At 43.2% G+C, this 13,810-nt stretch overlaps 1 protein-coding gene across 1 annotated transcript in view; it reads left to right on the top strand.

The window, feature by feature from the left end:
* FTO (FTO alpha-ketoglutarate dependent dioxygenase) overlaps positions 1 to 8,717 on the top strand; it is a 340,085-nt gene extending 331,368 nt beyond the window's left edge. Inside the window, exons 15-16 of the mRNA XM_064519526.1 lie at positions 6,914 to 6,974; positions 7,098 to 8,717. The gene's annotated coding sequence lies outside the window, so the exon portion shown is untranslated. The remainder of the gene's footprint in view (positions 1 to 6,913; positions 6,975 to 7,097) is intronic.
* The last annotated feature ends 5,093 nt before the right edge of the window (positions 8,718 to 13,810 follow it).

Below are 13,810 nucleotides of genomic sequence, written 5' to 3'. Positions count from 1 at the left end.
TGGAAGCTTTCACAAAATTACTTTCACAAATTACCATGCTTTTTGAAGTACCATGTCCGGGGGTGCAATGAAAAACAGTGCAGACAAGTGTCTGTGCTACTCACTGAATTGACCGTGGGTGCAGCATATTTCAACAAATCCAAATGTTTAGGGCTGGTTTGAATTTCAAATGTGTATTTCTTTTAATTGATTTGTCTTTGGAAAATTTGTCAGGGCACCTAAAATTTTTTCCCATGTTTTCAATTTTGAGTAGACCTGGAAGTAACTGGAATGTATGGCTTTTAGGTTGGGACAGGAGATGAGCTTAGCAATGTGCTATTACTTACCTTGCAGTTTCTAAGCAAGCACTAAGAATCTCAGTTTGGGAGGAGCTTGCAGACTGCGTAGCGGGTGCTGTAAGTGGTTTGAGGTGGGCAGACCCTTTGGCTTTTATGGGGCTTTGTGGAGGTATGAGAGTGCACCCTTATAGGCACTGCATCATCATCATCAGTTCAAACCATTTGCTTTGCCATTGTAAAGGAATGACGTTCCTTTACATCCCTTAAGCCCCATAAGCAGGAGCATTTCTCCATTGCTGCTGGGAGTGGGCTGCTTTATGTCTGGGGACCTGGCAGTGACAAGGAAACTCCCCACTCTGCATCAGGTGGCCTGGAAAACTCCTCCGTTCCCTCTCCGGCCCCCCTTCCTCTCCCTGATGCACTTGGTGCTCCCAGTACAGCTCTCCATTTCTTCTGCAGTTCCTGGGGCCTGGCTGTGGAGCCGGGCCATCAGCAGGGACTTGGCCTGCGGTACCTGGCGCGTGACCAGTGCCAGCCGCGCACCACGGGAGGGCACGGAGGGTCCTGAGCCTCTCAAACACGGGTGTGCCAACACGGACCCGGGCACCCCGGAGAGGGTGAGAGAGGTAGAGCTGTCCTGGGGTGAGCTGTGACGGCATGCGGCATCTGTGTGTCTGTCTGACTGAACACATACTGGTCTAATCAGGTGAAAAAGCTCAAAACACTGGAATAGGAAAACTGTAAAAATGGAACAACCCCCCCAAAACTCTGAATGCAGGCCAGGCCTTTACAGGCCTGCTGAGCCTCCGCGGACTTCCTCTCGCAGCGCTGCGGCTCATCGCCTCAGGGTTGTCTTTCCCGGTAGCTACAGCTGGAGGAAACAAGAGCATGCTAAGGGTTTTATTTCTCCGTGGAGTTAAATGTAGACATTTTGATGTTTCCTGTTAGAAATAAATTTGGAAAAATAAAAGCAGCACAAGTTTTCCAAAACGAATGGGCCTCCTCCGCGACCCTGCCTTCAGGTGGCTTCTTGGTTGCCCTGTGACTGTGGGCGTGAGCCCACAGCGCGCTCTCGGAGGGCTCCCGGCTCCGGCGGGCTGCCGTGCCGTGCGCGGGGCAGGGGCGGCCGCGGCATCAGCGCCGTCCCCGGGGCGGCTGCGTGGTGCACAGTGGCCCTGGGCAGGCCGGGCTCCTCAGCAGCCCTCCTGGTGCACTGGCAAAGCCTGGAGACGTACCTGCACTCCAACAGAGACGTCGGGAATGCTTGAAACCTGTACGCTTCCGCAGGATGTTTCTTTTTCTACCAATGGCTGTTTTCCCATGAAAAACACTTCACTGGAAAATTCCCGGCCAGTTCTAGCACCAGGGCCCCTCGCTCCCCTCTTTACTTCCTTGTGTTTCAGGAGCATCTCTGCACTTAGCAGCTGAAAATCAGCCCTGATTTTTAGCAGTCTTAAAGGAGCTCGTTATAGCCAGTGTGTAGAAAGTAATGCAGAGAATTGCCTAATAGGCGATTTTTGTATTCGTTATTTAGTACTAGATAAAACAGCAGTTCCAGCTAGAACATGGAAGTAGTGGTTGTCTTTACTATTTTTACAGGTGAATACAATGAGTGTGAGAATCAGAACAGTCTGATTTTATTCAAAACTGAATCAAATTCAAGGATCAGCAGAGTTCTTGTAAATGACTTCTGTTCTCATCTGGTACTGTATGTGCTGTCCTTTCCTTTCCTCCATGCTCTTCTTGCCTTTCTTTCTTTGTGTTTTGTTTTTCCTCTTGTGTTGTTATTTGACGCTTCCTCTCCCTCCTGCTTCAGCTTCCCTTTACACCAGAGTGCATTAATAAATTTGCTTCTTCCCATCTCCTGCCTGTTTGTGCTAACTCAGCCCCCTTCTTGTAGATCCCTTAAGAAAACCCGGTCATCACGGATCGCCCAGGGGTGGCATCCCCCCTGCTGATGCTACCAGGACATGCAGGGTGTCAGTAGGTTTTACATATAAGTCACAGTGTGTTTTCTGTAGGGGCAAAATGCTTTTTTTTTCTTTAATTTCAATCATTCCAGTGATGCAGCTTTGGCCTCAGCGCCACGTATGGAGGTGTTGTGCAGACGAGCCATTGCCCGGGCTGGCAGTGCTCTGCCAGGTGAAGCAGGGAGCTTCCTACGTCGGCTTTGCTGCTCCTGGAAATCCGTTTTGTAATTATGCTCTCAACAAACTGCTCTCAAAAGGCTAGATATTAAGCACTGCAAAGGGTAAGTGAGCCGTAGGAAGCTTTTTGACCACCACTGTGTTGTGCTGGGGAAATGGGAGACTGGAGCATGCATGAATGGATTCGTTCTGAATAGCACTAGACTTTGGGGACATCTTCCAGCTAGTGTTAATAACAATGGGAAAACCACAAAGCCACCAGGGTAATGCAGGCATAGTAAGAATGCTGTTACCTATTGTGTATTAATACTCCTGCCACTGTTATTTTTGCCAAAAGACAGTGCAAGTTGGAAGAGTTCCCAGGAAAGTCTTGGGTACAAGATTTTAATTTTCTGATTCTACACAAATGGCCATCAGTCGTACAGATGAAGGAATCAAAATGTAAATAGCAATCTGGTAACAGTGTGATGATTGGTTTTAACTTTGATTCATAAACATACACTTTTAGAAATGTATCCTGCAGTTTATTGGCCTTGTTAATGATGGCTGGTTTCACTGCAGAAAACAGACAGGACAGGCTTGAGCTACTCTGGCAAACAGCTAGAAAGGAGGAGTGGACAAGAGAAATAAAAAGTCCTCATATCCTAAAGAAATGATAATGCGCACATTACTGAGTTATTACTTACATTTAAAAATGGACAGAATGCAAAGCGTTCAAAACACCCCCCTCCAAAACTCAGCACACCAAGAGATATTCAAAGCTCAGACTGTACGAAGTAATGGGAGAAACATGCTTATGTTTCCTACCCTGGCTTAGAGGTAGTTCTACTGATTTTCCTTGCTTTAGTTTTCTGTTTTGTACTAATTTCTTGTGGCATGGTCCAGTATACAAGGTATCCCCTAAATATATTTTTCCTTTGATCTCCTTCAATGATAGTCTTGTTACATACTACTTGCATCACCGTTAGGAGAAATTTTCACCCAGGAGAGTGCCAGGATGTCCTGGGTGGTTGCCCTTACAGACGGATGGGCTCTGGATGATCGCTGCATGTGGCTTCCCCGTCTGGGGCAGCAACGTTGTGCCTTATGGAGCAACCATGTGGTGATGGCTCCACGTTCTGCTCTGGGGACCTGGCTCTCAGCACTGCGTCGATGCACGGCCACCACGTGATACTCATCTCTGCGGTTTCATGTCCTGCCTGTGAAATGTCCTTGTTTCACAAGGGGAAATGCTTGGTGTGTGTATGTGTGTGTGCACGTACAATGGACGTACACGTGCATACCATACAAATGTTTCCTCAAAGAGATCAAAAAAGGGCACCCTAATGTATTACATTTTATAGCAGTATTTCACATCAGATTTGATGGTCTCTTAGTATCTTTCTACCCTCTCTTAAGATTTCTCTTTTTTGTCCCCGAGTATTTCTGCATCTTGATACTCCACACTCACAGCAAAGTCACGTGCAAGGACTTGAACTCATGAACGTGAGCGTGGGGCTGAAGCCCAGTCCTATCTAGGGCCAGGCAGGGCTCAACAAACCTCAGTTGTTGTCATATCTGGCCCAGTATCTAGTTATAGGGTATTAAAAGTAAACACTCTGTAAGAAACAAAACAGGATTTTGGTCTACAGAAATTTGTGGAGCAAATAGAGTGTGTGTGTGCGTGCGTGTGTGTGTGTGCGCATGCTTCCCCAAAGAACACTGCTTAAATGACTGTTTACAAAGCTGAATAGCTATAGGGAATTCATTTGGAAGTAGGCTTAAAATACAATTAACTTGCTGTGCAAAAACCATCCTAATAGCTTTGATGCCTCCTTATTGACAGAGATTGGAGGGGGAGCAGTAAAAATATAAAACAACTCTACGAACCAACTCTGAGTGTTTATTTAAAAGAGGACATTTGGCTACAGTTCCAGAATCAGTTGCAGTATGTCCCATTGAAGTATTTTGGCTATAATTAGTGGGGACCTAAATGAGATAAGAGTGTCCATTTAATTATCAGATAACTTTAACATAAACTTAAAAGGATTCAAACTCGATAAGAACTGTGATAATGTTTTCTATTCTGAGAAAATATCAACATCTAAATATTTAATATAGTCACAGGAAATTTAAATGAAGTAAATTTTCAGAGAAAAATGAGGCGAAGAGCTTCCCACAGCAATGTGGTTGAGATAGGGTTTCCTTTTAATTTTTCATGAATATTTGTTCTTCTGAGGGTTACGTAAGCAGTATCGCAAAATTTGAAAGCCCTTTTTTTCCCTTCCTCAGTGGTATCATAACTAAAGGCACATTTGCTCACATGTTAATTCAGAAATGGGCCTAACTGATAGCTCTACTTAACAAAACTGTGGTGCAGCTTTGTCATGAGAACTCATTTGTGAGCTGCAAATCTTCTATTCATTTCGCTCCTGATATCCAGCCGTACTTTATATGAGAATGCAGAGAAGAAAGACAAATGGTTTATCCTCTAAGCCACCCAGCATCCTGTTCCTGATATTTCAGTAACATATGCTAACATATGCTTTCCTCAAGAACTTCAAAAACATGCTTTTAGCAGCAATGAAAATAGTACCATACATCGAATTCAACTTTAAACCTCATAGTTTACCTCTAATACCATTACCTCATGTATAGAAGAAAATGTAAATCTAAAATATGCTGGTGATTATAACCTTTCTTCCTGACAGACACTGCAATATAAATGCACATAAATTGAATTTCTTCTTTAAAGAAATTTGAATACCTTTGGAGCATTTTAGCAAATCATCTCCAGCCCTTATGGCACAACTTCAATGGACTGTGGAAAAGTGCTCTCCCTATGGCATGACTCCTGCAATAGAAGGACATAGCAAGGCACAGACATGCCAAGAAAAATAGAATGTACTCCATTGATATTCAAAATTTATTTTATTAAACTTGCACAAAAGACTGAAAAACTGGAAGCTGGTTTTATTAGAAAAGGCATTCAAATATTAACTCTACGAGTGCTGTTTGCATTGCTTGTCTGGAAAAATAATAATCGAAGATACAGTTTGAACAGTTTGACTTTGCTCCCTAGGACGGTTGTTTGATTCCTTGTGTTAACCATTAAATCAGAAACTGTGAGAACGGGCAAGTGGTTAGTAGGAGATCCTGATGCATCAGATAAGAACGCTTCAGAGGGATTCTCCCTGGAGGGAGAAATGAAATATATTTGAGCAATTCTGTGCTAATTAGTAAATATGCCAAAAACAGCCATATTTTAGGATTGCATTTCTAAGGGAACATATGGAAATGCTGCTGAATACCATCAGCTGCCAGGGTTTATCCTAGAATAGGGATGGGAAATAAAGATGCCAAAAAAAGTATTTTTCATAGGGGCAAATACTAATATTTCCATAACATGTTGGAAGGATAAACTCACTGAAGTTTCAGAAGTGTTTGGCTGAGTGGAGAATGGCCAAGTTTTCTCTGAATTGGTTGGATCACTTTTATACTAATCAAAACAAGACAGGTGTTTACTTTAGCAAGGTGAGGTGCTTCAGTGTCTTAAAGATTTTTACCTCACTGTGCGTAGTGCAATGTATATAATTTATGGTAATCTTGGGGATTGAAAGAACTGCTCATTGATGTAAAATTGCCACATGATATATTTAAGATGATCTACTGCCAGGTAAATTCATGGGTTAAGAAAGTTACCTCAGTGGTGAAATATTGTCCTTAGCCTTTGGCTCCACATATGGTACAGACTTTCCAACTTCAGAACTTCAGAAATTGGTAAATGCTGTAACTTGTCAATAAATATGATATGTGTGTGTATGTGTCAACACTGCCCCAATCTGCCATTACAGTTAATGGTCTGTATGTGTTTGCATTCCTGCTATAACTACCTATTTTCAGAGCTTTATAATTTATGCATAAACATTTCCTCATGACAGAAATCTGGTATGTCACATCAGCCAAAGAACCTTTTCTTCCAAACAAAGCCTGTTTTGATGTAAGGTTTTACAAGTAGAGAGGTATTATTTATATTCTTAAGAAATAACTTTTCATAGGAGAGTTATGAATAAAGACTTCATTTACTGTTTTTTGTCTGAGTGACAATGCAGAGGCATCCAAGATTTATGGGAAGCAGGCCTGCAGCGCGAGGCGACTCCCGTGTTCCTCTCGAGTCCTGTCCCGTTTGAGCATGATCTAATTTTTTGTTCTGTATCAAATACGTTACTGTCCTCTCAACTTCTCCATTCTAGTTAGAAGAGGGAGTGGGTGAAGGTTTTAAAGCTTCTCAGTGGCTTAGGGCCAGATGAGAGTTAAGACTCTAAATGGCTTTTTAAATGGCCTTTAGACTCATTCTCAATAAAGCAATGTGGGCACTTAAGAGGCCGAGTCTCACTGAGAATCACTGGGATTTAGATTCCTATATGCCAGAATTAAAGTGTCTGAAGATTTTGAATAGTCACTTTAATTGTTTTTCAAGTACACCTAGACATTTTCTTGCCTTTTCAGGTACCTGACTGCATTTGGAAATCTGATCCTGAGACACATCTGAATGTCCTGTGTTCAAAAGGTGAGCGGATGCTGCGCCAAGGCAGCTGGAACAATACATTTGTCTACACTAGCAATTTAAAGTAAAACTTGTTTGTTTGATGTGACTATTTAAATCTGAATTAATTCCCCATCCCAACTATAGCAAAGATGTGAGGACATCATGCACAAAGGCTTCACACTAAGGCTCTGCTTCAGTCGCTGCAATAAAATCGCTGGTGTGGACACAGCAGTGGTGCTGAGATAGACGTGGGCCTTGAATGAGTCAGGGACCCTCTGGAAGATCTGGATAAGCTAAGGAATCACCGTATCATCCATTGCTGCCTGGACTAGAGAAGATCAGGGGGCAGGGCCCACCGTCCAGAGGCAGGGGCTGTGCACCAAGGGCCGCGTGCATGGCCCGGGATGCCGGGAGCCACTGGAGAGACATATTGATGATAATTCATAGTCTAGAAATCACTTGATGAAATGGCTACTTTTATTCTTCTGACAGATATTAAAAACACAGAGTAACCTAGAATACAGTGCAATATAGTGTTGGCAACTGTCATGACCTTATCATGACCCTCATAATATTTATGTGGGTCCGCCCCCTGGAATTAAAGGACAATATATGCTTTAATTATTCGTTAGTAAATGTATAGCCCATGCAATGGTAGAGAAAACCTTGATAACCTTGAAGTTGATAGCTTCAAAAAGCAGAAGAAACATGTAATGATCTCTAAATCTATTAAGTCCTGTGATTTTTAAGCCAATCTTCTGATTTTGCGGCACAGCTCATGATGTGTGTTTGGGGTGAGATGATAATGTCAAGAATGATGAGGTCATTTGAACATCTGCCTGTCAATTCTCACATTTGAAAGATCAGTTCCTACTGGAGGAATACTTGTTCCCTTCTAGTATTGATATATTGATTAAGCTGCTGTGTCTTTGGCAGCTGATCGTTTCTTTTGGAAATATATGTGTTAAAAGTAAATACATAGCCCCCATTTCCCTGAGGCCAGACCCTTGTAAAGATGGTCACCTGGAAATATTCTTTAATCACAATTCTAAGCCCTGAAACTGGGGTTTACAATAGAAATGCCGACAAAATTATAACTTGCCATAATACGTTGTGTAAATACGGTACATAATGTACTTAATATGCTAATCTCGGAATATCAAGAAGCAAAATCTCACTGGAGCAGAACTCAGCTGTGGCGTATCAGCATTTGCTTGCAGAAAAAGGGGAAAGAATGCAAAGCCTATAAGTGTGAGCTGCTTCTGGTTAGCCCTGGCATTTTGGGGAGAATGAACAGCACTTCTTAATTTTCACTTCAACCACTAGCTGTTTTTTTTATGGTATGTCCTGCCAGTTAGGCTTGATTCTGCCATGTTTTTTGATGATTTATTTTTGTTTGACAATAATGTAAAATACAAACCATCTGATGCTAGGTTTTAGCTCCGTTAACTGGGAACCACAAACCTATGCCATGTCACTTTTTCTTTTTATAGTGCTGTTTCAAACTTACTGGTATAATTGATCGATTTTTTTCCTTGTCTGGATTAAATGATGTTTTTGGCCAGAGTTTCATACCAGGAAGCCAAATTTTCTTATTCTTATGAGTCTCATCTCAGTGTTGCATAGGACTAGCTGTATAATATGAAAATGCCTCATTTGTAAACACATAATTATGTACACTAAACGTGCTTCTTAATGTATCCCCAATTTGGCTGTGCTGTTACACTAGTGACGGCTGCTGGCACGCAGACCTACCCAATTTGCACCATGCCAGCGCTCAGAAAGCTCAGTTAAACTGAGCCTGGATGTTGTGCAAATACTGCAACCTGATGTTTTAAAAAATCAGTCCCTAAATAGCCTCCATACAGATGGGCTTCTGTTAAATATATGTATCAATGCATGCACCTCTAATGCTAATATATGGATTTTAGAGGGGATCCAGTTAACAGAGATCTGTTGGCACATTACTCCTGAAGTGGTTCTTCCGTTATGTCCTGGAGCTCCCTAGACGTCACTAGAACAGTCATCCCCAGACTCCCGGAACCAAGGGGCCACAGCCAACGCTTACCGTCTCCTGTAGGTTGCTGCATGGATTCAAGGGGAGGCAAAGCCTGGTACGTGCTGTGGGGCGGCATCCTGCACGCGGAGTCACGTCCAGAGATGCACCCGTGGCGGGACGTTGTGCAGACGCCAGGGCGGTGCCAGCATGGGGCTGGGGCGGCCCGTGGTGAGCCAGGGGCTGCGCAGAGACCCGAAGCCGCTCTAAAAAGGCGGGTTTAGAAACCCGCACCTTTGGCTGCAGTACTCGACTGGCTTATCATTCCAGCTAAAGAGGCAATTTCAGCAGCTGCCAGAAATGGTAAATGTATCTTTTACCTTGACACAGGTGGTTTCTCATAGCCAGCTTAGCAAACTGTGATAGATCCTTTTTACAAGCCAGTCACACATTTTACCCTACACGAACCTTAATATACATGTCTCGTCAACCGTGCACAGTAGCCACTTTCCACTCTATAGTGTGAAGAATTAATAAGTCACAATGGGTCAGTAAGAGTTTCTTGTGTAACAGAAGTGTCCTCAGGCTGCCAAAATCTATGTCATGCAACAGAAAACATTTTTAGTCCTTCTGTGAATAATTTTGTCACTAGGTTTGAGTTGTTCAACATATCCCAATATTTCAATATGGCTCCCTTCAAAACACAGGGAAAATATCAGCGGAAGGCTCTGTTTTTCCCACAGTCTTTGCACAGGTAACACTCATTCGTATTATTTGGAGCCCTGCACTCAGATACTCTCTCCGTTGCAATAAGAGAGAATAGGAAAATAAAAGGTCTTAGCACACAGCAAAGGAAAAGAGAATCAAATCAGACTGCGGAAAACCTTTCTCACGTTTTAAACCTTCTATTCACATCTGTGAGCTGTTCGAACGAGTTAATCGTAAGCCAGCTAATATTTGCTTCTCTGGAAACTAATACGGCGGATAAAAGATCTGGAGGGGACGTGAAACGAAGGAGACCTGACAGCTTGAAGCTTGCCAGGTTTCGGAGGAGACGTGCTAGAGCCGCGGCGGGGAGGCACGGCCGCCCTCGGCCGCGCTTTGGCGAGCCCGGCGAGGAGGAGGGCTGCCGCTGGGCCCGGGCAGCGCCCGCCGAGCTGCCTCGGTTTATGCAGGGATGCAGTTTTTGGCTAATTCACAAAGTAAAACGTAAAATCAAAAGGAAATATCATTTCCTCTACTACAAGGTATTAATAGCCTGCTCAATTTAATTTCTGCCTTCTGTTATTGTGAACCCTTTAATATGTAGTGTTAGCTTGGCAAGGATTTTCTGACAGCCTCAAAAGAGAATTTACCCCTGAAGTTTTGCTACAGGAACTGCTCCAGCTCTCGGTACCGCAGTCCCTCCAGAAGCAGCAGCAGAGGGTGGCTGCTGCGGGCGGAACAAATCCCCTCTGAGTGAGCAGCTGCTGCCGCTGCTGGGGTCACTGGGAGTTACGTTCGGCTCCCAGTTACACTGCTGGGGACCCGGGGCGCTGGCTGACTGGAAGGCTGTAAATGAGAAAGTATTGCTGTCTATTAAGAAGAAATGGAGAGAACGAAAGCAAGCTCTGTGAAATGACCAATTTCCATCGCAGGAGGCAAATTAATAGCGAGTGGATCCCGCAGGCTCCTCCTCGTGTAGCTGTGTGCCCGGCATGAGCCCGGCCGGCAGGTGAGCACGGAGCGGGCAAGGCCTGGGGTCTGGGCGGTGGTGGCTTGGGACTGCGTAACCCTCCTGCACACGTGGGCTTCGAGGTAACCTGCCCGTGGAAAAGAAAGCACGAGGGCTGCAAAAGGAGGCTGCGTATCCCACACATGCAGATTTCTTTGTGTTGGAAGATGGAGCAGTTACAAACTAGAAAGCTCAAAGTGCTATGGAAGAGTCTCTCATTCTGTATTATTTAAAAGAGAAATATTTTTCTTGTTCATCTTATATTGATTTTTTCTGATTAGGTAAAAAGGGCATTTTCACAAAGACGCTTCACGCCTTTAAAGTGTTGTAGATCTCATGTTAAATTACCCAGCAGTTTTTTGATGAAATCGTATTGTTGTTCCATGTTCGTTTTTGTGCAAGCAAGCCAGAGCTGGAGTTGCCTACTTTCAGCATAAAATAAGACAAAGTCTTAAATTAGTCATAAAACCACAGAAAAGATTTATTAAGCTGAGGTTTGGAAACGGAGCTGAATTCCCTCCTTCTGCAGTTTTCAGATTCAGAGTTTGGTTTGTCTTTAGTTTATTTGCTGTAGATCATAAGCAGGACTCTAGAGCCTGTAGAAATTGCCTTCTTTGCAGGAACTACGCAGTATGACAAATGATAAAATACCTCAGGGCTCATTAGTATTAATTTCATGAACAGTTTCTAAATTGTTTTCCCAATGCTGAAAATTGGGACAAAAATATGAGAAACTGAGGATAGAAATTGTTGGTAATGCTTATCTCTTTCACAAATCCATTTGGCTCAAGTATGAGATTTGTCTTTCCAGTTGAATCCTGGAAAACCAGTTAAATCAATGTTCTATGAAGGCCTTTTTTTCCTACATTATTAAGATATTTCCCTACAGTAGCCCTTTCCCATTATATTGTTAAAGTATTTCCTTGGGAATTATACCCATTTCAGAGATAACGTGGTTTCAAGTCGCCGGTTGTACAGCTTCAGCAATACCTTATTTCCACTGAACAGCAGCTGAGATGATGTATCTTTTTCCCTTTACCAAGACGCGTGACTCAGATATTCAGTGTTGAAACAACAGCATGACTTATTTTTCCCTCTACTCACCTCATTTTTTTTTCTTTTTAATTAGAGGGTCCCTTTCATTGCCATGGCCAAACGACTTTTAATATTCGTTATTATTTCCCTGAGCAACCAGTTTACGAGATGTGGCAAAATCTCCTGAAGATGCGGCTTGCAGAGCTCTGGCCCTGTTGGTGCGTGTGAAGAGTGTTACACAAGTCATGTGGCAGCTCAGACATGTGTTTTGAGGTTTTTGGTGTGTCACTCAAGCCCCTTGGCCCTGTGTCCTTTGTATGGCTGGATGATGAATTTTATACTGGCAGAATATGCTGTTTGTGGAAAATAGATTTTGTCTGGAGGAGCTGCCAACATATTTCCTTAGACTGACATCAGAATACAACAGATTCTGTCAGGGAAGCCTTGTTCTAAAATACATGTGTTTGTGCATGAGTGTTTATGTGTGCATCTATGTGTTCAGGGCTTCTTTTTGATTTAATGTACTACTAGACGTATATATCTGTACCGCAGTGCCCCTCCCTTTGCCCAGTCTACAGACGGCCATCACTTTGGGATCCTTTAGCTCAAGCTAAGGACAGCCATGCTTTTAGCACTCAACAGTCCCGGACACATTCCTGGAGTTGGCCAAGAAGATACAAAGCAGAACTCCTAGAAATAGGCAGTATTGTCCTGACTTTGGGCCCTATCATCACAAAAAAATCTTCAATTCTGCTCGGCAGTCTGAGAGCTTATGGTCATATGACAGGGTCGGGTTTAGTATGAGTATTCTCTTAATTACAAAACCATCCATGTTGTTTCAGTCACCAAGTTCGACATTTTAAACCTCAGAATAAATATACAACCTCCCTGTTGCTCACTGGCCATGTGACTGCGCAGCAGATTGTTTAATTGCTTAGTGCCTAAACTTAAAAAGGAGAGAGCAGATTTTACATATAGTGGAAGTGCTTCATTTTAGAGCATTTCAAGAGCCTCAGCTGAAAAATGTTATTTTAACTACTTTACCCTGCTTCAATATCGTATCATTTGAAAATATAAATTGTAGGGGCTTTCTTTTACTAGTGGCTTTGGAAAGTATAAAATCAATGGTTTTTCTATTTTCTGACTTTTATTAGCCTAAGAGTGGGAAAGTATAACATTTAAAAATACATACAACCTATTTTTGTCTTTCGGCTGTTGAGAAAGCTTTGCTTTGCTTTTGCCCAGAGACATGGGAAACAGTGATGGATAGTCAGAGGGGGCAACCCATCTCTTTTATTCCCACTGTGCTCTATAATTTGTAATGCTTATTGTGTCTGAAGTTAAATTTGAGGCATTCCAGAGCCTGGATACTGTGTGCAGTGAGGGCCGATCAACAGCGCTCCGGGCTGGGAGGCAGAAGCCCTGGAGCCAAAGGTCAGGGGCTGAGCTGGGAAGAGGAGCCCTGGCATCAGCCCTCTGCGCTCCTGTACCTTGTGCACAGCTCTGCCCCAAAACAAGTACAAAATCCTACCAAGTTGGAGGAAAAGCCTCTTGCTTTCACTTCGCACTGGTAAAAATTGCTGCAAGAGGAGAATCAAACCCTGGGGTCCTGCTCTCAGCATGGCCACTGCCTTTCGTCGTGACCGGGGGAATCGCTCTGTTTTCCCTGCGTTGCTTTCCCATCAGCCAAGTCGGGATAATGATGCTTTTCCATGCTCCAGATCTGTGGCTGAAAGTTGAAGAGACTTGTTAGTGATGTTTCTGAGATTTTGGATTCTGTATAAATAATATATTGATAATGGTTTGTTATTTTGCTTTGGTTTCTTTTCAAGCATTGTCAACTGTTGTTCTGAAGTACATTAAAATGCAGAAGGAATACTTTGCAGTCAGGTACAGCTCTTAGACAGAAGTAGTGGGGGGAAGCAAGCTTCAACAGATAGGCAGGCAGTCGTCTTGATCGTACATGTGTTTTAACTTGTGGAAAGACAAAAATAGTCTTTGTGCCAGAGATGTCTAAAAACTCACTGAGTTGTCATCGCGATAAGCTGTCAGTAAGGACCTTTGGCATTTTGTTATTGTCCCTTGTGTGGCTTTATTCACCTCTCCCTGCAT

Source organism: Dromaius novaehollandiae, chromosome 13, assembly GCF_036370855.1.
Source record: "Dromaius novaehollandiae isolate bDroNov1 chromosome 13, bDroNov1.hap1, whole genome shotgun sequence".
NCBI lineage: Eukaryota > Metazoa > Chordata > Aves > Casuariiformes > Dromaiidae > Dromaius > Dromaius novaehollandiae.
Note: the sequence above shows the minus strand (reverse complement) of the source record. Positions and strands in the feature narration are given on the sequence as shown.